Source organism: Aythya marila (genome assembly GCF_965140915.1).
Source record: "Aythya marila genome assembly, contig: HAP1_HAP1_SCAFFOLD_164, whole genome shotgun sequence".
NCBI lineage: Eukaryota > Metazoa > Chordata > Aves > Anseriformes > Anatidae > Aythya > Aythya marila.
Genome location: NW_028137167.1, coordinates 65,486 through 88,139, shown reverse-complemented (window position 1 = coordinate 88,139; position 22,654 = coordinate 65,486). Strand labels below are relative to the sequence as shown.

Genomic DNA, 22,654 nt, shown 5'->3' with positions numbered 1-22,654 from the left:
AATGGCCGCTTCCTGGGGAGATGGGTTCGTTGGGAGGTTAACTACAACGTTACAGTGAGGATGAGGAATCACCTTTAGTCCCGTAGGTATTTGCTGCCAGGCCGCAGCGTTGATTTCAGAAATTGTATTTAAAAAAGGGAAAAGAAAGGAAAGATGTATTCTTTAACATACTCTCTTTTCTCGGAGAGTAGATGGAGGAGCTTCAGCCGTGCCCTTCCTCCGGAAACGATTCCCAGTGTCTGCTCAGACACTGAGGAGGAAAATGGAGGAGAGCCACCCGATAGAAATAAAGGAAAGAAGGGGTCATGGATTAAGGGAAAAGCACTACTTAAAAAATTGGTGCTCTCTAAAAACGGGTTAAGGGTTTGGGACCTGCAGGTGCTGCCTACACCTGTGTGCGTTGCAGTCGTGCCTGTTGCCACTGAGCAAAACGGGGAGAGCTGCTTTGTCGAACGCGGCGTGTTAAAGCACGTGCCACTGCCTGGAAGAAAAGCACGGACTTCCCTCGTGTGGGCCTTCTTCCCTAGCGATCTGTGGTTTACCTGATGGTTTCCCATAAGCTGAGAATGTTTAAAAGAAAAAAAAAACAAAAATCAAAAACCAACACCAACGTTGAGAGTGGTGAAGCAGATCCTCACGTGGGGACTCAGAATCAGCGGTGACATCACCATGCGAAGCATTGTGTGTGCTTCGGGTTGGGGCTGCTGCGAGCCTCGCAGCGGGGAGGGAGAGCGGATCCGGGGTGCCTCTGTGTCAGCCCTCTGCCCTGGTGGCTTTGTGAGCACTGAGAGTTTGACTCCTGTGTTCCCAGCTTTCGCTTCCGCACCTGCGGTGTGGCAGAGCCAGCGAGCTGCTTGCTCAGCTGGAGGAGGAAGAGGAGTGACCTCAACATTGCCGAGGTAAAGCACAATTATTGAAAAGATTTGGCAAAGATGTGGGTTGTACCAGCGCGGCTGCTGCAGCTGCAGCAGATCCTGGAGCATTGGAGAAGATAGAGAGGGTTTTCTTCATGAAAAGAATGCTGTTAAAAGTGTTTTCATGCCAGAAATTAGGATAAACGCCTCTGTTGTTTGACATCCTCTATTGAGCTGGCACATTGGCATTACAGCGTACCTGGCACGCTGTTTGTATTAAAAAAAAAAGGTATTTTATTCAGGGCAGGCCAGAAACCTGCCTTGGCACTTGCACATCGCAGCAATGCTTACAGACCCTGCATCCTGGCTGCCAGGCCAGGATCTAAATCCGATGGTGCTGTTGGTAAACTGAAGCTCAGGAAGCGCTTCTGGGTTTTTTTGTCCTTCCATGTGAATTTTTACCCTGTGAAGATGGTGTATTAAGCTATTTTCGTAACAACAAATAGGTTTAAAAGCAGTTTCAGTTTAACATCTACACGCTTGGGTGTTATTAACAGAGCTTTGTATACTGAGCTGGTGCTTGGTAGGAGAGAAAACATCAATCTTACCTGGGAAACCTGGACCCCCTCAGCTACATACTGCTATGAGGAAACTCAGATGTAAGAACACACTTAAATAACACCTCACCAGAGCTGTTGTGCTCCTGACCACCAAAGGCACCTTTTTCCAACACCGTCGTACTGGAAGTTGATGCAGCTGGTTCCATCCGTAACGTGTGACTGTACAGTGCTGTAAAAGAACTATTTTTTCACAGCTTTGGAGAAAGTGAAGCAGAGAAAACCACGCATAACCACTGATACCTGGACCCCAAACTGCCACAGGCTGACGGTGATGCCCACTGGATATCTCCTGATACCCTGCTGCCTTCTGACTGCTCCAGCAGAAGTCCTGTTTTAATTAGCCAGCAGGTCCCTCTGAGGGAGGGACTTTGCTAAAACTCCTGCCGTAGGAAGTATCCTACGGGAGCCAAGTTGCTAAACTGATGTGTGGTTTTCCCTTAACCCCCTCACCCCTGACTTTCCAGCTCCTGACAGCACTGCCAACGTGTGCAGTGTCACCGTGTGCCATCTAGGTGCCAGCTGCCATGGTTTATATATTGTAAAATTAGTGATTTGGGACTCGTGAGCACTGAGGAGAGGCTAGCAATTGCTTAAGAGCTTTCCTTGTGTCGCTCTGGGGCAGGGAGATGGGTGAAACATCTTAGGCTTGAAAGTGATTCCCTGCAGAGTGACGTGCTCAGATCTGCACAACAGATCTGTCGTTTTGGTCACCTTATTAGATCCCTGCTTGAGAGGTTGCTTGCAAGAATCGATTCCTCTTCACCTTGATGTGTCAAGCTAAAGAGAAATCTGTGCCGAAGCACTGTTTGATCAGACGAGTGCCTCAGTTCAGGATTGTTCTTTGACAGCTACAGAAACAGCAGGACGATCAGCGCCTTCAGGAACAGATGAATTTGATCTTGAGGCTGTCGTAAAACAGGTCCCTGAAGTCTGAAGACTCTTCAAATAGTTTGGGCCAGCAAGGAGCAGCTGTACGTGGCGGCTGCGGTAACTCGGGGCTCCGAGTCTCAGAGAGCGTGGTGAAAGGTGACCCCCAGCTGGCTGCTGGAGGAAGCTGAGGCAGCGTTCAGCTCTAACCTTTGCCTTCTTGGCTGGCATCTTTGCACTCCTGCTGTCAGTGGGTGTTGAGTGTCCTTCCCGGCAGCCTCAGAACGTGCCCTCAGATGTAGGCAGCATTTAGCAGCTAGAATTCCCTCAAATAGAAAGAGTACAAATGATGCGTTTTCTGCTTTTGCTTTGGAACTCTTAGCTTGAGGTTTTCCTGCAGGCCATGAGGTTTCTTGCAGCAGCAGGGATGAGTTGTGTTAGCAAGAGGCTGTTCTGTGCTTCGACTGTGGGAAGATGAATGGTTACGTGTGCACCGTTAAATATAACTTGACACCTAGCACACCGCACTTGCAGCCTGTGGGGTGCTTTAACAAGCAGGTAAATCAGCAGAGGCTGTTTTGCAGCCGGGGTGATGCTGGGTGATTAAAAAGCAGGGGCAGAACAAGGAGTTTCTAGTGTTTGTTCTTGCTTGTCATCCGACTCTCCACTTCCACTGTTCTTTAAAAAAAACAAAAACAAACAAACAAACAAATAAAAAAAAAAACAAGCAAGGGGTAAGCATCTTAATATCTTTATTATAAATGGAAGGCACAAAAGAGGCCAGCAACAGAGACTGTCCAAGAGAAATGCTTTGTGCTTTATAAACAAACAAGGAAGTACCCTTAGGTGGGTGTGATAATCCTCCTCTAATGCGTTTTTGGGGTGCAAAAATAGATTTGTTCCTTTCTTGCTCTTCTCTGCAGGACAAAGGCAGAATAGGCACTGCAAAGTTAGACCAGGGAGGTCAGTTTGTTCCGTACTGAGAAAGACAAGCCTGTAAAACAAACTAGACAGATTTTCTTTGTACTATTCATCTTCCTTCAGCAAAGGCAAAGCTTATGACACTTGTTGGTGTGTATTTCCAGACCCCCAGCTACTGGCACTGTAGCGCATCTCTAATTCTTTGGTACAAAAGGTTCAAAATCTCTTAATGCAAAAATTTTACCAGCACCCTGGAGCAAAAAAAAAGAAATCTAAAACCCTTACCAACTTCTATTACAGACCTGCTGAGTGCACCAGAGTTACTCATTTTTATTCAGGCTTTCAGGGGCAACTTCAGTTGGTTTAGCGCTTGGATTGCTATGTTGGCAGATGTCAGTTTAAAAAAAAAAAAAAGCTTTTGAGGTCCTTTTTAAAATGAGACTGCTTTTTTGGAATTTGGAATACTGCAAGGTATCGTTGGTTTTGCTTTCTTCCCATTCCTTAGACCAGATCCATTCAGATTCTGAACAGCGTTCCCGGTGTGTTCAGGAAAATGGAAGGCAACAAGCAAAATGATGAGCTCCTTGGGCAGTCAAAAGAGCTAAATCTGGAGAGTGTTTTGAGTCAAACTTCCATGCTAAGGAGCACCAGTAATTGTTAGAAGTAGCTGCAGAGGAACCTGCATGGCACTGGGTGTGTTTCTGAAGGTGCTAAAGGTCCGAAGTGACGATTCCTATCCATACTAAAGAAGAGAAGGAAACCTTGCACTTAACTACTGTTTTTATTCCCTTTGTCCAGCAGTCAAAAGCAGTAACTAATATGAGAACCCAACTTTTCCTCTCTTTATTTTAGATTTGGGAAAATTCCCTGCCAAAACAATATTTCCTGGAAAATTCACTAGTGTTTGTGTGAGTAAAAGCTTCCAACCTTTTATTATTAATTTGTAAGAACTGTTTCATCCACTTTTGTCCAGAAGAGTCAGAAATAATTTGCACAGAAATGTGCAGCGTTTTAATGAAAGGATTCAGAATCACTCTGAATTGAACTTTATCTGGTCTGGTTGCAGGTTTTGTGACATTTAGTGTCTTTAAAAAAAAAAAAAAAAATCAAAATTTCTGACTTCATATCAGAAAAAAAGAAAAAAAAATGCTTGTGGCGAAATAAAATCTGTTGCAGCTCTGCTCATCGAAAACTCATTGGCTGTTAAATTGGACCTAAGTCGTCTTCTCTAACCTTTCATGATCCTGCAGCAATGGCTGATGATGGATATATGGATTAGGGAACAGCACGTGATGGCAAACCTGTGGTATTTGCTACTGTACTGGGTCTGGCTGGAATGTTTACTTTCCCTGCAGCAGCCCATACAGTGCCGTACTCTGTACTTGTAGCTGGAACAGCAGTGTTATCACCCCAGTGTTGTGTGTACTGCTGAGCAGCAGTGGCACAGCATTGGGCCTTTCTCTAACCCTCCTAGGGGGTGGGCAAAAAGGTGAGGAGAGAAACATCACTAGGGCAGCTGACCTAAACCAATCAAAGGGATATTCCATACCATGTGATGTCCCACTCAGCAATAAAAGGTGGAAACAGGAAGAAGAGGGGAGGGGTGGGCTCTCGTTGGGAAAACGTCGGTCCTCCTCTCGAACACCGGCTGCGTGCGTTGAGGCCTTGCTTCAAGGACGTGGTCAATCATGGCTCATTTGTGGGAAGTAGAGAGTAATTTCTTTCCTCTGCACTTCCATATAGCCTTCATTTATTTTGTTTGTTTGTTTTCCTCCCTTCTTTTTATTTTTCCTTTTCCCCTCCCTTTTCCCCTTTCCCTTTTTATTTCCCCTTAGTTAAATTGTTTAGTTCATGGTAGTCTTTATTTAATTATTATAATTTTTTCCCTTTAATTAAATTATCCTTATCTCAACCCGTGAGTTGTTCTTTGCTTTACTTCTCCCCCTCCTCATCTAAAGGAGGGGGAGTGAGAGAGCGGTTGTGGGGTTTAGCTGCCCAGCACGGTAAAACCACCACAGCTACAGCGCAGAAAGAAAAACCAAATTGCTTCCAAAAAATCAAAGTAATTCAAAATCCTTGGTATCATGCAGCCGTGCCACTGGCAAAGTGAGCATTCCCCTGCCTCTCAAAGCTTGCTGTACCCTTGATCTGCTGTCTTGCTGCTGTTAATTGATTGCAACTCTACATGTCTGATCAGGGCTACGAGTTGTTCTCGATATGGAGATCATACAACATCTACTGTGCACGCTTGTGTGTATAGATATGTTTATCCTGTATGCATGTACATCCGTATGCATATTTGTGTGCTGGCCCCCAGATCCCTCATGTTACAAAGCATCGGCCTCGAAGGCATACTCATCAAAATCTTTTGCAGAGCCTCCATTTTTTTCTAGTTCCCTCAAAATGAGAGAATTTTTACGCGTTCTCTGTGTCGAAAAGGCAAAAATTCTGATTTTCACTGTCGCTCTCGCTAACTTTCTCTCACTCCCTCCTCGTGTGTGTATAAACACAGATGTGTGTATGCGTATGCACATCTGTGGATTTAGATGCACTGGTATGTTTTTTGCTGTACAGGTAATAAAGACGGGGAAAGGTTTTTGTGTTTTCTTAATAGGTGAAGAAATCTTGAAGACCAGAGATTGGAACATGCTGAATTTTAAATTAAAAAAAAAAAAAAAAAAAAGTTAAATTGTCCGGCTGTGGAAGATGGAGCCTCATTTTTGCAGCCACTTTGAATCACGAGTTCATCTCTAAATGCGCTGTTTTTTTTTTGTTTTTGTTTTGTTTTGGTTTTTGTTTTTTATTTTTTTGAAGAGCTAACTAACCGTGGCTGCATCCAGTCTGAGAGAGCATTCAAATGGACTTGCTTCCTCTCTTAGTTATAAGCTGTTTAAAAGCGCATCCTATGTTTGAATTGTGGATGAGAGGTTCCCTTGGCAAAGTGAGGAGGAAAATTCTTCCTACCCCTTTATTATTAATTCACGGATTCAGTCTTGGTTCGGCCTACAGGAGCAGTTAACTGGAAGCCTTTGAAGATCGATAACTTTGCTGAGGTTGTCCAGGTAGGTGAAATCGAAGACCCACAGGGCCTGGAACGTGCTGTTTAATGCGTCCTAACTGTGTTCTAGAGAAGTTATTTGTAGCCATAGTTGATTATTGACTTGCATGTATCATCAGGTGGTTTTTTAAGGAGTGACTCCGTTTTCAGGCTTCCAGATGTGCTCCAAGTCATATTATTGAGGATGTGGAAGAGAACGCTTGCTGACAAAGCTCCTGGCAGCTTTACAGAACTTTAATATTTAGTTAGTTCATGTAACAGCTGATTTCAAGGCTTTGCTCTCTTTGAGAGACTGATAACTTGATTTGATTAACTGAAGAAAGCTGGAAAAATGTTTGTTCCTCATTATTTTTCACTTGTTACTTTCTTTCGGGTTACTTTTAAAAAGAAGATTTCACTGATCACAAGCCAGTAGAAGACTTTCAGCCCAAGCAAGGGTGAAGACAGCTCTCTCCAAGAGCAGAGGAAGTCCCTGTGGAGAGAACCCGAGCTTGTTAGCAGAACTCGTCGGCATGTCTAAACAAGGAGACGATTGCTACTTCTATTTCTATTCTACCTGTAGCAAGGTATGGCTGGCTTTCCTTTGCTTTGCTTTTTTTCCCCCTTTTTTTCAGGAAGGAGTAGATTAGGAGGAGGAAGCACACTGGTCTTTGGTTAACTTGAGAACCAGATAGATTGTGAATTCAGTTGTAGCACCATTAGGCAGCAGCATGGCCATTTTTGAGGCTGTACTCTATTTTCCTTGTTGGTTTCCTTTTGGTTCCAGGGAGACAAACGTGCCTACCGCCACTGCGAAGCTGCTCTGGGCAATGAGACGGTCTGCAAGCTGTGGCAGGAGGGTCGTTGTTTCAGGAATGTCTGCCGATTCAGACACATGGAAATTGACGTGAGTGCCTAACAATGTGTTCTCAAAATAAATCCACAAAAGCATTTTTCAGTGCCGTAGGTGTACTGATTGTGCTTTTGCAGGATAGATTTGTTTGCTTCAAAATCATACTGGTTTCTGTTACCAAGAGAGGGGGTGGGAGGAAGCAGAGGGAAATAAAATCAATGCCTTAGGTATGTCTTAGCAAGATATTTGTTTATTTTTTTTTATTAGATGCTGACAGTTTTCTCAAGAGATGCAGAATAGCTGTTAAATAGACTGCTAAAACGTGCTGGAGCAGGGGGGTAATAAACAGGCTGTTCTATCCTCATGGGAGCAGGCTTGATAATGAACTATCAGGTGTCTTCTGACCCACAGTCCTTCAGATAACGCTGTTGTAGCTGCCTGGGGTAGGAAGTGGGGAAAGTTAAAGGTGCAGCAGAACTAAGTCTCCAAGAAGTAGTTCTAGACAGGGTTAACCTAGGCAATTTCAGATGTTCTTTTTCCCTCTGAATAATCCTAGTATAATCCTAGGTGTATTAGTTTAAGCCACCCTCAAGTGATGTCTGAGAGTGCCTGTCTTCTCAAACTGAGTGATGACCAAACTAAATGTGCATAGTGGTTACAGCTTATGCAAACTTTGTGAATATGCCCAGAAATACTACACTTAACTGAGAAACTGACCTTTGGAATGCTGTTTCAGCACTGTGTTGTGACAGCTGTCACGATCTGGAGCTGTGCATCTCTTTGCAAGCCTCAGGTGCACGTTATCACGAGCTTTTCTTTCTTTCTGTCTTCAGAAAAAGCGCAGTGAGATTCCTTGCTACTGGGAGAACCAGCCGGGAGGCTGTCAGAAAGCCAACTGTGCTTTTCATCATGCAAAGGGACGTTACATCGATGGACAATTCTTACCACCAAGCAAGAGTGAGTTTAGGTCCTTTTTCTTTAAGCGCTGAAGAATTAATTTTGAGTATTACTTAGTGGGTGCCAATCCTGTAGGGGGCGTCAGGTAACTGTTCATTTGTGAGGGCAGGAAAAGGTCTGCAGTCATAGGTGTACTGCACCGAGTGTACTGCTGGTGTTTGTTTTCTGCTTTCGTGCTCAGCTTCTCTTTGCTTTGTGTGATGTTTGCCTTGCAGTTTGCTTCCTGTTGTTTCCTCTTTTGCTGGGTGGTAGGGAGATGTGTTGTTGTTGGAAGGGAAATCATTGTTCACGGTGTAAGCAGTGATGGGATGGGCAAAAGGAGATGCTGAATTCGTTGTCTGTGCGGGTTATCTGCCTTTGCTACCATCTCTTTGCATTGTGGTCAAAGTTTTAAACTGCCATATTACCGATGATCCTCCTCTTCCTCTAGCTACACTGCCAAGTCCGCCTGAGTGCGCGGACGATGATCTGAAAGTGGCTCAGATGTCACTGCAGCAAAACAAACTTTCTGTCCAGTCAAATCCCTCTCCACAGCTAAGGGGGTGACGAAAGTGGAAAACTCTGAAAATGTCCCAAGCCGTACACACCCTCCAGTTGTAATCAATGCTGCAGATGATGATGAAGATGATGATGGTGAGCATGTTTTGGTTCTTGAAGGAATTTGTGCTGTAAATGAATGTGTTAAATCTTTGGTTCTTGGAAGGAATCTGTGCTGTAAATGAGTGTATAAATCACAGATGACCTGAGGTCTGACTAGCGATAGGGCAGGCAGTCTGGCCAGGTCACTGGTGGCTTTGTCTGGCAGTCAGTGGACAGAAGCTGAAACGTTGGAGGAAAGCTTAGAACCACTCCTGGCTTTAGCTGGTCTTTTGTGTGTAAAGTTCTATGTGAAACTAGGAAGGAAATTTCTTTTTTCTGTCTGAAGAGCAATGTGTTGTGTAGTAGTTAAAGCTGCAGAGAGAATCTAGAGTCCTAGATGTTTTGTCCTAGTGTATTCTACTTAGGAGTTCATCAGGTCAGTGTAGCTGTTTAAAAACAAACAAACAAACAAAACAAAACAGCAACAAAGTTTTTTATATGAACCATGGGCTGAAGTGTCACTGCATGAGCTACGTAATCATGACCAACCTGGTCTATGCATAACTGAATCGATTTTTCCCCTTCAGACCAACTTTCTGAGGAAGGAGAAGAAACTAAAACTCCCGTCCAGCATCCAGCTGCGGAAGGCAAAAATGGATTACGGGTGATTTCCACTCGGAAAGGCAGTTCTATTACTACTAAACAAGGTATGCCAGCACCTTAGTAGGATAAATCAGAAGAACTTGACAGTTAAGTCAAAAGCAGCGTGGTGTAAAAACACAACAAAATGTAGGGGTGCTGAATGGAGTCGGTTATTTCCATGATCTCATTTCTGCCATTAATACCATCATGTGCCCATTGGGTCAGAAAGGTGAACTCCTTTTCTTTACTTTTGGAGAACAAAACAGGGCCACAGCATGGAGTTTAAATGGCTGCACGTGCAGCCTTGCAACCACTGCTGATAAGCCATATCTAACGATAGAGGGATCTAATATTGTGTAAATGGATTAAAATTAAAACTACATTTTGAACCCTGAAGGATGAAAGGAGGGGCAAAATGCCATTGGTTCTATGGCTCTTTCACTTGTGAGGAGTGTTGACAGGCTTTATTCGAAATACTTCAGAAAGTTCCTGAGCGCTAAGAAGCCTGAGGATCTGTGGTCCTCAGTGAGTGCCTCTAAGCCTGTCTCATGAACTGTTTCCTGTTTTCAGAGGGCAATCTGAATTTTGGAATAAAAACACTTGAGGAAATCAAATGGCAGAAGATGAAGGAAAAAAATAAGAGACACGGTGGTGAGTTAATATTGCCTACTTTCTTATCCTGTTCACGGCAGGTGATGGTGACTGGGAGCTGCTTGAGGGACAGACTTCCATTTTTAGCTGGGGGCATAAAGCAACCTGATTCTCAGCCAGCTGGTATTCTAAATGGGAGTCCAAAGGGCAACCAGAGGCAAATTAGTCACCTCTCTTCTTTACATGCTCTGCTTGCTGTATTTTTGACAGTAACAAATCATTTAAAGTTTTTTGTTCTTTGTGATAGTTTTTTATGTTGGGTAAACTTCCTTATGTTTTGGTTGCTCTGAACAGAAGGTTCTTCAAGATCTTCTCTTCGTCCCGTTGATTCTATGATTTTTCCTGCTCCAGAAGAGGAAAATGTCCGGACAGTGGTGAGAACTGTGACAGTGTCTTCCAAGAAAGGTAATAATGAATGCTTTTGTTTTGATTTCATTACTCCTAAACTGGAGGGTTAAGCAATAATTAAAACAATTCACCCATGTTAGCCTTCTGGTGCTGCCTTCTGTTCAAAACGTGCTTTTATGCTTAAAGTCCCTGGTTGTACTGGAAAGATTTGGTGCTCAGGTTAAGTGCAGTGGCAGGAGAAAAAAAAAAGTGTCAGTATGCCAATAGGGGGGTAACTGAAAAACAGAAGAGTAACGAGAAGAGCGAGCTGTAGAAGCCAGTGCTATATAAGAAGCAATTTCTGAAGCATTAAAGAGGCGTACAGTGGCAGGTGTGGACACAGTATGACAGGAGTTTGTGTATAAATTGTTTAGAGCTGTGCAAATGCCTTTTAAAGGGAAAAAAGTGTGGAAGTACTTTTACTCGTAGACATTCACCTTAGAAAGGAATATTTCTCAGCATTTGCACCTAAGAATATTCTGCTTGCTTATGCAGCTTTGTTCTGCACAAAGTATAGGTGTCAAGCAGACTCAGATTCACTCTCTACTATCTCAGCTGGAATTTGAAGCAAGCACTGAGACTATTAATATTTTTTTCCATGTTAATTATAGTTAAAATATGAGTTTGTGTGGTTTAGCTGTCAAAACAGTGTCTGACTAGGGTTTTTTGGACATGGGCTAACAGGATAATATTTCTGTTGGCTACTGGTTTCTGTGAAATAGAAAAAAAAATTCCCTTTTGTTTTAGGGGAGGAACCTGTGGTTCGAGTAGATCTTGCTGATAGACAAGGAAAACGGAAAGCCTCCGCGGGTGAGAACTTTTTACGAGCTGTTACGTAGGTGCTGCCTTCTATATATGACTGCATTAAAGAGTATTTGTGATGTATGAAAGGAAAATACATTGCAGTGGAGATCTGTGTTGACGGCAGAAACGGAAAAAAAAAAAAAAAATCATTTAGCAGCTGAAAGGCAATTCTATGAAAATATGCTTGAAAAAGAGAAGCTTATTGTTGACTGTTCTCAAACCTTCCTGCAAAGAAAAGTTCTTACAATATTCCTTGTTTTCTCTGAAGATGATGTAGGCAGCCTTCCAGTGAAGCGCAGCCTTGCTGAAAGGCTGGGGAAGAAGGTAGAGGCTCCGGGAAATGCTGACAAAGCACCCAAGAGAGAGACAGGTACTAAACGGGCATCTGGATTGGATTCCTGGGTTTCGTATTTAGTCTTTCTGTTTGTCCTTTTCCAGTGATGTTTCTTTTTGCATGTTGGCTGAGGTCGTAATCACTGGGATTCAAAGTTACCTTTCCTGTCTTGTTTTGAAATGTGAACCTGAAGTTGACATTATGCAGCCTCCCTAATTCGTTCTTTTTCTGTTTTGCAGTTCGAGTTCCCAAGTCTCTGAAGGACAGGCTGGGATTACCTCCTAAACAGACCAGTACTGAGAGAGGTAACAGCTAGATCTTAAATATGCTTTCTCCTCCTTCCTTTCCACGAACTTGGACTGCTTTCATACATCCCTACAAACTAATTTAAACGAAAACAAAGAACTGACGCCTCTTGGTTGAGTGCTGAAGCTCTTCTGACAGCCACTATCAGAACTCTGGCTCTAGGTGTGTGTTTATTTTCTACTTGTGCCTTGTCGAGGTTTTTAGCTGCTTCTGTGAACCGTTACGTACAATTAGAATAGAACCACTGCCAGGAGCAGGAATTTGAAATGCAGTCTGAAAAAGTAATAAAGTAAAGCAGCATTTCTGTGTAGCAGTTCTCTCTGGATAGGGCTGGTCTTCAAAATACAAGTGGCTCAGAGGAGGAGGAGAATGTTGTTCTAAGGATATTGTTCTAAGATGCATTATTGGGAACGCTCAAGATGAGTTTTCCTTAGTGCTCTGACAAATTTTGGAGACTTAAAATATTGCTGGACTCTCTTTAAATGTTGGTGCTTCTCCTCATTTCTTGATGATGACAGGGAAGGCTGCTAAGCCGATGGGAGAGATCCATGTGAAAACACTGGAGGAAATCCGTCGTGAGAAAGCTCTTCAGAGACGCGAACCTCAAGCCAAAGCCGAGGCTGAAGGGCACGGTAAAACTGAAGATTCCAGCGCAGGGGCAAGAGCTGCTCGTGCAGGTCGCATGCAAACTTTCTCTGAAGCCTTGTCTGAAAAAAAGAATAATCGCTTGGTAGAAGAGAAGAAAAAAGCAGGAGAATGCCATAGCAAGAGCAAAATTCAGGGTGAGTCCAAGAAGCAGCTCGCTCTGTCCGGGCCCAGCAAAGGGCAGGCGAAGGAGCCGGCAGGAAAAGTCAAGCCAGAAGGAGAAGTGCGTGTTAAAACCTTGGAAGAAATAAAGCGTGAGAAAGCTCTGCGGATGCAGCAGAGTGAAGGAGATGTGCCAGCTCCCTCAGCACAACCCGGACCTGCCCCAGCAGAGCAGAAATCTTTATGGAGCACAAAACTAACAGGTAATAAGATGCTTTAATGCCTGCCCCAGTGAGGTGCTTCCCATATTGAGCAAGTTCAGTTTGCTCAGGATCTGCTTCATGGATAAATGCTGAATGGCTTGCACATTGTAGCCTTTCTCTCTCTCTCTCATGGGACACAAGGAAATAAATGCACAAAGGAAACAAGTACCCAGCTTTCTTTATTTCTGCCGTTGACAACACTTTTTTTTGTCTTTTTTTAAAGCACCTGAAAAAGAAGAAAAGAAGGCAGTGGAATTGAACCGGCCTTTTCCTAAACTTTCCTCTGGACCTGATGTACAGGTGAGTCCTCTGTGAAGACACACATACATTCGTACAATTTCTGATAATTCTGACAAGTTTTGTTACTCACCGTGTGCCACCCTCTTGAGTGTGTTCTTACCCTTCAGCAGCTGGTAGGAGCTGCAGTGCAGTCTAAATCCTATCGCCAGCAGCATTTCCAGACAACTCTGTAATCCTCAAACTTGGAATCAGTCTGTTTATACCACAGCAAGAAAGAAACCCTGTTAGCACCAGCTGAAATCTACACAGTTAACGTGGAGGGAATTCTTTTTGTTCTTACTGACTTGATCTGTCAGACATGAAGGATTTAATACAGAAGGCCAGAGTTCTGTGTTCAAGGAAATCAATCTGTCAGTGGATACTGTATAGGGGAACTTGTATGACTTTCTGCTGCTTAAAAAGAATGTGATAAATAGATGTACAGCAGAACACCCTAGCTGTTTAAAGAAGCTTGCCATAGTGGATATTGCAGATATGTGAGACTGCGTCCATAGTAAAGCATGGCTCTTGTTACAGGCAGAATTTTATGGGAAAACAAACAAACAAACAAACAAACAAAAAAACCAACAGTAACCTGAACGAGATTAATATGCTGTTCCACATCAAGACCATTTTGGAGGGATTGCTGATCAGATTTTCTTAACGAAATCTCCACGGATTTTATTTATTTTTTTTGTCCTATTCATGCACTACTTTTCTTTCCTTCTAGCCCACTCAGCAGAGTGGAACTCGTAAATGTCCAGAGAAGAGCTTTGAAGAGAGACGGTGGGAGAAGTGGCAACAGAGAGAACAACAAGAGAAGCTTCGGCAGGAGGAAGCTGCTGTCAAATCTACTGCTGGCTTCTTTAATACTGAACCAGCAGGGAAAGTGGCAGCTCAATTTCAGGGCCAGGAAGCTAAAAGTAAGTGTTGAAGGTTAAGAGTTACTTAGGTTGTCTTCTGAAATACAGACAGAAGATGACAATTCTCATGCTGTAACTCTGGCTGGGTGCATTTTGCCACGCAGTGCTACGAAGCGAAGGGTGTACTTTCTTTTTCTTAGTTTGCTTCTTTTCCTGCCAGCCAGATGTTAGGTAAGGAACGGGAGACTAGAAAATGCCACTACAAATGTGGACTTTGTAGAACAACTTAACTGTGGGACATCACTGCAAGGGAGAGGAAGCTGGTACAAGAGTTGCATACACTCTTGTCCTACTATAACTGCTGCTTTTTCCTTTCCTAGCGGGAGCGGGACTTTAAATATAAAAGCTGTCTATATTTGTGAACCTAGCTTGCACTTAGGATTGCTATGTGTCTGAGGTTTCCCTTGTCCTGGATTATTATTTACTGTAGCTCTTCGGTTTCTTTGTTCCTTTGTATGGCTTGTTGGTAGACAGAGTTTACTATGTGGAAAAGATTCCTGAGAATCCAGGCAATGGCGGTGTAATTGTGCTGGCCAAATGCATTTAAGTGTGTAGAAGGACTGTGGAAATGATTAAGAGAACCTGGATTTTTCCTGAGGCAGAGCAAGACTGTATCAGTTCTCTCTTCCTTTTACTCTAGCCAACTTTATGACATCTGCGAAGCCTTCGCGTGGGAAAGTCACTTTCCCCAAGAAGAAGGCACTGAAACGTAAGGCACCTGGGAGTTACCCGTCTGCCATAGCAGCTGTGGAACTACAGACTGCCTTTGATGCTGACATGATGGGACCTCCAGCCAGAAAAGCAGCCATGGTAAGGCCAGGGGCTAATGCAGCGATGGATCCCTTGTTAAATTTCTACCCTCCTCTATTTGAAAAGGTGGAAAACTCAAACGTTCTGCAGGCCTTCTGTTTCCTTAGAAATCCAGTAGCTGTCTCCAGGATGCTTGTAGAACCCTTCTGTATTTATGAGATGAATGGCACTCTTTAACCGGTACTCTGATGCTGTGATTTCTCTGGTGTGGGGGATTTTGTCCATTAATGCCATGTTCTTAAAAGACACCAGATCGTGAGTAACCTCCAGGTGAATGTGAACTTTCTTCAGGAGCACCTTGGTTTTGTATTTTGGCCACGGCTCCGCAATGCCAGAGGAGAAGCAGTGTGGAGGAAAAAGCTATTAAGGAATCTTTTACCCATGTGTCATAAATACTGTTTTGCTGCTTTCTAGGGTGTTTCAGACGTGCCGGAGCACGTCCCAGCCATCAGACTTGAAGAAAATCCCCAAAACAGGTGACAACCCCAACTTGTTCTTTTTCTTAATCAGTGTATATCCCCAGGGAAACATAAGTTCTGTCACATGTGGGAAAAAATGAGGGTTCTGAGATAATTGAAGCCAAAATCCATCAAAGGAATAAGTCACCTGAAACCACTTTCTAGCAGCTAGCAGGATTGCTTAATTAGGCTTTCTTGAAATGCTGCAAGTCAGCACAGCTTTCCGGTGACTTCTTGGGTTGTCTGAATACCTGAACGAGGATGAGGTGAAGTTCTACTTCCTCGTGAGGTGATAGATGATGAGTAGTGTCCTCTGCCTTTTGGTCCTCAAGAATGCCACCTCAACTCCAGGTGCCCTGGCTTCACAGATAAACCCCCAGACTGAAAAATGTACCTGGTAACACATCGGGCTCTAAATGTAGCCCTGGGTTGATTGATAACAATCCCTGTGTAAGATTGAAGCATAGGAGGGCTTGCCTACAGTTTTAAGAGCCGGTTTGCAGGAAAAGGATTTCCCGTTAAGAATTGGCATATCCTGATTGTTCTTTCTTGCTCTCCCAAGACCTGAAGTGCGTCTTGGAAGCCCGGAAAGATTTGAGGAGCAGATGGAGATGGATCTCGAGACCTCGACCTCAGCTTCTTCCCAGCCAGAAGAGGCACGGACACGCTGGCTGAGTTCCACAGGGAACGTGCCCTTATCTGCGGATGAAGATTTTGAGAAGCTACTTTGGGAAATCTCAGGAGGCAGACTGGAAGCCGAAATCGACTTAGACCCAGGGAAGGACGAGGATGACCTCCTCCTTGAACTCTCCGAGATGATTGACAGTTGAACTGCGTAGTCCTAGGGTATAATTAAAAAAAAAAAAAAAATTAAAACTGTTCTTCTTGTTGGATACCCCGAGGTGATCCTTTTTCTAACTGAGGCTTTGCAATGAGACTTAAAGCACAGTCCGAAGTGGTAGAAATTGGCAGGATCTGCCCTCAGTTGTCCTAAATTTCCCTGCTGGTCAGAGTTAAGGTCTTGTGCATCCATTCTGTAACTATAGGTGGTTACCTTCGATATCGAGAGGACAAAGCACTTCTTTTGGCACAGAAAGATCTCCATTGGCATGCCATGGTGGCTGCAAATCGATCTTCTGATGGAGCGATGCTCTGAAGGCTTAAATGTAAAGCTTCTTCCTTCCTCCGCCCTTGGCACAACTCGATGTTGGGCACATTGTGAAGCTTCGGTGTTCTGATTTCTCGGACAGTTGATAGCCAAATCCTGGAGTTACTATGTCAACTCTTGACTTTTACTCGTGTATGCCATTGTTTTGACTGTACCCGTGTCAGATGATGAAGCTGTAGGGGTGGGAGGGAGCAGAATCGTTGTTCCAGTGTGTTGTGGACCAAACTTGCTGCCAGGAATGGGGGTGGGGGTCAGCCCACCCAGCCTTCCTTTCAATTATCAGGGAGGATCAAATGGTGAAAAGCAGCAGCTCTGCCATGCGGCTCCACTACCCCCACTCCCTTCTCTTGTGCTATACCAAAGTTCCCCCAGGCTTTGGTTGGTGCTTTTTGCCTGTGTGAGGACTCCGGGGCGAGCAGTCGGGACTCTGCCGCAGTCACAGGGTCGATGAAGGGTTGTTTAAGTGCCTCTTGGTTTTAAAACTTGCTCCCCTGAGCTGCTGGCTCTGCTGCCTGCTACAGCAAATGTTCGGGTGCCATCAGCATCGCACTTGGGCGTGGGCACTGACCCTGCGGAGGACAGAGCTGAGATTCGGGTGTATTGTGTACCCTGCCACCAGCCATCGTTTTTTTTCCCCTAGCAGATCAATTTTGAATTATTTTCCGAACTTTTCGCGGCACGGTAGGCACTTCCCGCTATGATTTGTGAAGCTGTGGGGGCCCTCAGGCATTTGCTGCTGGCAGAGGAAAAGCGCTTGTCGAATTTGTTGTAAATACTTAATGTTTGGACAAAACCACGCGTCTCTGTGTGTGTGTGTGTGTGTGTGTGTGTGCTGTGACGCCCCGGCCCCACCAGGGAAAACCTCCGCCGACGAAACTGCTGCTGGAGCTCACGCAGGCCTTCATCGTGCCGAAGGACTTCACGGGGACTTCTGGTGGCTCAGAAATGGGGGAGAAAAAGCCAAATCAGGAGGAGGAGAGCTCAGAGACTGCGCCCACCTGCCCTTGCTTTCCCTTCACCCCAAGAAGCCCTGTTCTACCATCAGCCTTCGCCTCTTCTGCCTGCGGTGCTGGGAGCGGGAGCGGCGAGGCGGCAGCAGCCATGGCGTACCGCGGGCAGGGCCAGAAGGTGCAGAAGGTGATGGTGCAGCCCATCGTATCCTTCCTGCGGCTGGGGGGTGCCGGGGAGGTGGGTGGGGGGCGGCTCGGACCTCAGGGGGCTCGGCCCGGGCCTTGAGGCCTTGTCGCGGGGCCCTGAGGCCTCGCTGTGGGGTTTGGGGCCTTGTCCCGAGCCCGGAACTGTCGTCCCCGTGCTGAGCCCTTAACGCAGCGCCCCAGAACCTCATCTTCCGCTACCTGCAGAACGTGAGTACCGCGGGGAGGGGGCGGGGATGGGGATTTGGGGAGTGTGGGGGGAGTGGGGAGGGTCTGGGGATTCCCCTCGGTGAGTTTTCGGCTCCTGGCTGTGTCCCGGGACGGGTTTGTGGGGGATGGAGAGCTGTGCGGTGTGCTGGTGGGCACAAGGAGCCCGGCATTTCCCCCTCGTGTAGCCGGGCGTGCAGGGGTGTTCCCTTGTGACTGGAAACGTGTTCTTCACCAAACGTGTAGTATTCACCCGATGGTATAACGCTCAAATGTCAGATTGCACATTGGAACTGCCCCTGAGAGTTGCTCCTCGGAGCGTTTGGGAGCTGTCGTGGCTGTGGCTAGCAGGTATTTCTGAACACGTGAGAGAACAAAAGTGCTCAGTGTTTGTGGCCCGACTTACTCTCCTCCTTCGTTCTGCAGAGGTCGAGGATCCAGGTGTGGCTCTATGAGCAGGTGAACATGCGGATAGAAGGCTGCATCATCGTGAGTATCCGCACGTCCCCATGTTACATCTTTCATTTTGCCTCATTCACAATCGTGTTTTTTGGTCAAGAAAAGTTATCACAAGGAAAAAGAGATTTGTACTTCTCTGCCTTTCCCCTCGCCCTGCCCTTCCCTCCCGCTCCTGAGCCCTTCGTCAGGCCTTGCTGGGCCCTCTGTCCGGCTGTCTGTCCGTCCATCCGAACCTCTGGCCATCTGTCCCACCACCCTGCCCCGTCCCTGCCCTCTCCCTAAGGAAGCAAAGAGTCCCCGGGCTGCCTTCATGGGGGGGGCGAGGGGGGAGGGAGAGGGGAGGTTCTGCTGCGAAAAAAATGAAAGATTTCCCCCTTAACGGGCGCCTTGCGAGTTCTTTCGAGTTCCAACCTTCTGCCTTCCTTCCGTAGCAGTGCCTCTAAGGGGTGCGCTGTAAGGCAGCCCTCATCTGGCGCGTTGCTCCTCCGTTCCCCCAAGGAACTGCCTTCAGGATCTGACTAACTCTGGATGCACCCGGTTGTCGCCTTAATTTCTCCTTTAGCTTGCTGAAAACAAGCCGGTTGGGTGACCTTTTGCGTTTCTCGCTTAAAATTTGGATCGAGGAGGTCTGTGTTTCCTTACGCTGATGTCCACGCTGAAGGTGCAGAAGGGTTCCGTGCTGTTGCTTGGGTCAGCCTTGTTGCCAGGTTTGGAATGTTTAGCCTACCGGTGCTTCGGTGCTGTTGGGCTGCACTCAGAGTGTGAGCTCTGGGCGTTATTTCTCAAATACTGCGTTATTTGAGCGTACAGACCCGAGATATTCTGCGGAGAGGTGATTTAAGGCACGTCAGAACCACCGCTGCGGCGTGTGCCAGCGTCGGACGCCCGTTCGAGTGATCGGGAGGAGCAGGTGAGTTGAATTTGGTGCTGGGTGGCGAGGTGGTGTTGGGGGAAGAGCTAGGCTAAGGAGAGCTTCCTCTTGCTCTGCCCCTTCCCATCTCAAATGGCCGCTTCCTGGGGAGATGGGTTCGTTGGGAGGTTAACTACAACGTTACAGTGAGGATGAGGAATCACCTTTAGTCCCGTAGGTATTTGCTGCCAGGCCGCAGCGTTGATTTCAGAAATTGTATTTAAAAAAGGGAAAAGAAAGGAAAGATGTATTCTTTAACATACTCTCTTTTCTCGGAGAGTAGATGGAGGAGCTTCAGCCGTGCCCTTCCTCCGGAAACGATTCCCAGTGTCTGCTCAGACACTGAGGAGGAAAATGGAGGAGAGCCACCCGATAGAAATAAAGGAAAGAAGGGGTCATGGATTAAGGGAAAAGCACTACTTAAAAAATTGGTGCTCTCTAAAAACGGGTTAAGGGTTTGGGACCTGCAGGTGCTGCCTACACCTGTGTGCGTTGCAGTCGTGCCTGTTGCCACTGAGCAAAACGGGGAGAGCTGCTTTGTCGAACGCGGCGTGTTAAAGCACGTGCCACTGCCTGGAAGAAAAGCACGGACTTCCCTCGTGTGGGCCTTCTTCCCTAGCGATCTGTGGTTTACCTGATGGTTTCCCATAAGCTGAGAATGTTTAAAAGAAAAAAAAAAAAAAACAAAAATCAAAAACCAACACCAACGTTGAGAGTGGTGAAGCAGATCCTCACGTGGGGACTCAGAATCAGCGGTGACATCACCATGCGAAGCATTGTGTGTGCTTCGGGTTGGGGCTGCTGCGAGCCTCGCAGCGGGGAGGGAGAGCGGATCCGGGGTGCCTCTGTGTCAGCCCTCTGCCCTGGTGGCTTTGTGAGCACTGAGAGTTTGACTCCTGTGTTCCCAGCTTTCGCTTCCGCACCTGCGGTGTGGCAGAGCCAGCGAGCTGCTTGCTCAGCTGGAGGAGGAAGAGGAGTGACCTCAACATTGCCGAGGTAAAGCACAATTATTGAAAAGATTTGGCAAAGATGTGGGTTGTACCAGCGCGGCTGCTGCAGCTGCAGCAGATCCTGGAGCATTGGAGAAGATAGAGAGGGTTTTCTTCATGAAAAGAATGCTGTTAAAAGTGTTTTCATGCCAGAAATTAGGATAAACGCCTCTGTTGTTTGACATCCTCTATTGAGCTGGCACATTGGCATTACAGCGTACCTGGCACGCTGTTTGTATTAAAAAAAAAAAGGTATTTTATTCAGGGCAGGCCAGAAACCTGCCTTGGCACTTGCACATCGCAGCAATGCTTACAGACCCTGCATCCTGGCTGCCAGGCCAGGATCTAAATCCGATGGTGCTGTTGGTAAACTGAAGCTCAGGAAGCGCTTCTGGGTTTTTTTGTCCTTCCATGTGAATTTTTACCCTGTGAAGATGGTGTATTAAGCTATTTTCGTAACAACAAATAGGTTTAAAAGCAGTTTCAGTTTAACATCTACACGCTTGGGTGTTATTAACAGAGCTTTGTATACTGAGCTGGTGCTTGGTAGGAGAGAAAACATCAATCTTACCTGGGAAACCTGGACCCCCTCAGCTACATACTGCTATGAGGAAACTCAGATGTAAGAACACACTTAAATAACACCTCACCAGAGCTGTTGTGCTCCTGACCACCAAAGGCACCTTTTTCCAACACCGTCGTACTGGAAGTTGATGCAGCTGGTTCCATCCGTAACGTGTGACTGTACAGTGCTGTAAAAGAACTATTTTTTCACAGCTTTGGAGAAAGTGAAGCAGAGAAAACCACGCATAACCACTGATACCTGGACCCCAAACTGCCACAGGCTGACGGTGATGCCCACTGGATATCTCCTGATACCCTGCTGCCTTCTGACTGCTCCAGCAGAAGTCCTGTTTTAATTAGCCAGCAGGTCCCTCTGAGGGAGGGACTTTGCTAAAACTCCTGCCGTAGGAAGTATCCTACGGGAGCCAAGTTGCTAAACTGATGTGTGGTTTTCCCTTAACCCCCTCACCCCTGACTTTCCAGCTCCTGACAGCACTGCCAACGTGTGCAGTGTCACCGTGTGCCAACTAGGTGCCAGCTGCCATGGTTTATATATTGTAAAATTAGTGATTTGGGACTCGTGAGCACTGAGGAGAGGCTAGCAATTGCTTAAGAGCTTTCCTTGTGTCGCTCTGGGGCAGGGAGATGGGTGAAACATCTTAGGCTTGAAAGTGATTCCCTGCAGAGTGACGTGCTCAGATCTGCACAACAGATCTGTCGTTTTGGTCACCTTATTAGATCCCTGCTTGAGAGGTTGCTTGCAAGAATCGATTCCTCTTCACCTTGATGTGTCAAGCTAAAGAGAAATCTGTGCCGAAGCACTGTTTGATCAGACGAGTGCCTCAGTTCAGGATTGTTCTTTGACAGCTACAGAAACAGCAGGACGATCAGCGCCTTCAGGAACAGATGAATTTGATCTTGAGGCTGTCGTAAAACAGGTCCCTGAAGTCTGAAGACTCTTCAAATAGTTTGGGCCAGCAAGGAGCAGCTGTACGTGGCGGCTGCGGTAACTCGGGGCTCCGAGTCTCAGAGAGCGTGGTGAAAGGTGACCCCCAGCTGGCTGCTGGAGGAAGCTGAGGCAGCGTTCAGCTCTAACCTTTGCCTTCTTGGCTGGCATCTTTGCACTCCTGCTGTCAGTGGGTGTTGAGTGTCCTTCCCGGCAGCCTCAGAACGTGCCCTCAGATGTAGGCAGCATTTAGCAGCTAGAATTCCCTCAAATAGAAAGAGTACAAATGATGCGTTTTCTGCTTTTGCTTTGGAACTCTTAGCTTGAGGTTTTCCTGCAGGCCATGAGGTTTCTTGCAGCAGCAGGGATGAGTTGTGTTAGCAAGAGGCTGTTCTGTGCTTCGACTGTGGGAAGATGAATGGTTACGTGTGCACCGTTAAATATAACTTGACACCTAGCACACCGCACTTGCAGCCTGTGGGGTGCTTTAACAAGCAGGTAAATCAGCAGAGGCTGTTTTGCAGCCGGGGTGATGCTGGGTGATTAAAAAGCAGGGGCAGAACAAGGAGTTTCTAGTGTTTGTTCTTGCTTGTCATCCGACTCTCCACTTCCACTGTTCTTTAAAAAAAACAAAAACAAACAAACAAACAAATAAAAAAAAAAACAAGCAAGGGGTAAGCATCTTAATATCTTTATTATAAATGGAAGGCACAAAAGAGGCCAGCAACAGAGACTGTCCAAGAGAAATGCTTTGTGCTTTATAAACAAACAAGGAAGTACCCTTAGGTGGGTGTGATAATCCTCCTCTAATGCGTTTTTGGGGTGCAAAAATAGATTTGTTCCTTTCTTGCTCTTCTCTGCAGGACAAAGGCAGAATAGGCACTGCAAAGTTAGACCAGGGAGGTCAGTTTGTTCCGTACTGAGAAAGACAAGCCTGTAAAACAAACTAGACAGATTTTCTTTGT

General features: G+C 46.0%; 1 pseudogene across 1 annotated transcript; it reads left to right on the top strand.

Annotated features, from left to right (window-relative positions):
- The first annotated feature begins 6,832 nt into the window (after window positions 1–6,832).
- Window positions 6,833–17,167, top strand: LOC309891128 (zinc finger CCCH domain-containing protein 11A-like; annotated as a pseudogene). Its single transcript has 6 exons — window positions 6,833–6,886; window positions 7,087–7,206; window positions 7,986–8,102; window positions 8,608–8,735; window positions 12,654–12,734; window positions 15,850–17,167. The product of its transcript is annotated as a zinc finger CCCH domain-containing protein 11A-like (transcript).
- Window positions 17,168–22,654: the final 5,487 nt, after the last annotated feature.